Source organism: Pavona decussata, unplaced genomic scaffold, assembly GCF_977016875.1.
Source record: "Pavona decussata unplaced genomic scaffold, jaPavDecu1.1 SCAFFOLD_2551, whole genome shotgun sequence".
Lineage (NCBI taxonomy): Eukaryota > Metazoa > Cnidaria > Anthozoa > Scleractinia > Agariciidae > Pavona > Pavona decussata.
The window spans coordinates 10,001-11,952 of NW_028146230.1; the positions used below are offsets into that span (position 1 = coordinate 10,001).

The following is a 1,952-nucleotide window of genomic DNA, read 5'->3' on the forward strand; positions in this document are numbered from 1 at the left end:
CTACCATATCATGCAGTCTCCTTATTAGCGTTTGGGGGTTATAGTGTGGGCAGGTTGGTCGCAAAGGTTCCGAGAGGAGCTGGCTAGTAAACCCTGTCCCTTATGTTCCACGGCGGCAAGGCGGAGAAATAGAGGGCAGAATTGACTAACGGGCAAGGAAAGTTGGGCTTGTAGCTTTCCTTTCGAAGGAGGGAAAAGATGATGCCCGAAAGCATTGTCACTGTAGTGGCAGGCAGAGTGTAGATGGAAGTTGTGTACGCTAGCCTTTGGCTAATGATAGAGACAAAAGAGCAGGAGGATATTTTCCTTCGCAGAAGCACTTTTCTTGCCTTCCTTCAGCTCGCTTGGCGAGTCTGACAGGTATGCCTGAACTGTGCACGGGTCCAGTTGTGAGAAAGACGTGGCAAACAAGACGGGGTTTCCCTTGACCGAGGGACCGTGTGGTCCGTTTGGCTCATGGGTTCCCCCCGTGGAGGCAAAATCTAAGAAAGCTTGCTCTCCCTCTGCGGAGGGGGGCCGCTTAGCAAGGAACTTCTGTTCCCTGCGGTGGATAGTTACCTGGTTGATCCTGCCAGTAGTCATATGCTTGTCTCAAAGATTAAGCCATGCATGTCTAAGTATAAGCACTTGTACTGTGAAACTGCGAATGGCTCATTAAATCAGTTATCGTTTATTTGATTGTACCATTACTACTTGGATAACCGTAGTAATTCTAGAGCTAATACATGCGAAAAGTCCCGACTTCTGGAAGGGATGTATTTATTAGATTAAAAACCAATGCGGGTTCTGCCCGGTCATTTGGTGATTCATAGTAACTGATCGAATCGCACGGCCTTGCGCTGGCGATGTTTCATTCAAATTTCTGCCCTATCAACTGTCGATGGTAAGGTAGTGGCTTACCATGGTTGCAACGGGTGACGGAGAATTAGGGTTCGATTCCGGAGAGGGAGCCTGAGAAACGGCTACCACATCCAAGGAAGGCAGCAGGCGCGCAAATTACCCAATCCTGACTCAGGGAGGTAGTGACAAGAAATAACAATACAGGGCTTTTACAAGTCTTGTAATTGGAATGAGTACAACTTAAATCCTTTAACGAGGATCCATTGGAGGACAAGTCTGGTGCCAGCACCCGCGGTAATTCCAGCTCCAATAGCGTATATTAAAGTTGTTGCAGTTAAAAAGCTCGTAGTTGGATTTCGGGATGGCTCGGCCGGTCTGCCGCAAGGTATGTTACTGGCCGGGCTGTTCTTCCTCGCAAAGACTGGGTGTGCTCTTAACTGAGTGTGCTTCAGGATCTGCGACGTTTACTTTGAAAAAATTAGAGTGTTCAAAGCAAGCCAGCGCTTGAATACGTAAGCATGGAATAATGGAATAGGACTTTGGTTCTATTTTGTTGGTTTCTGGAACCGAAGTAATGATTAAGAGAGACAATTGGGGGCATTCGTATTTCGTTGTCAGAGGTGAAATTCTTGGATTTACGAAAGACGAACTACTGCGAAAGCATTTGCCAAGAGTGTTTTCATTAATCAAGAACGAAAGTTAGAGGATCGAAGACGATCAGATACCGTCCTAGTTCTAACCATAAACGATGCCAACTAGGGATCAGAGGGTGTTATTGGATGACCCCTTTGGCACCTTATGGGAAACCAAAGTTTTTGGGTTCCGGGGGAAGTATGGTTGCAAAGCTGAAACTTAAAGGAATTGACGGAAGGGCACCACCAGGAGTGGAGCCTGCGGCTTAATTTGACTCAACACGGGGAAACTCACCAGGTCCAGACATAGTGAGGATTGACAGATTGAGAGCTCTTTCTTGATTCTATGGGTGGTGGTGCATGGCCGTTCTTAGTTGGTGGAGTGATTTGTCTGGTTAATTCCGTTAACGAACGAGACCTTAACCTGCTAAATAGTTACGCGAATCCCGATTCGCGGTTAACTTCTTAGAGGGACTGTTG

General features: G+C 47.0%; 1 pseudogene; it reads left to right on the top strand.

Annotated features, from left to right (window-relative positions):
- Nucleotides 1–555: 555 nt before the first annotated feature.
- LOC146447271 (small subunit ribosomal RNA) lies at nucleotides 556–1,952 on the top strand (annotated as a pseudogene; the record flags this gene model as incomplete).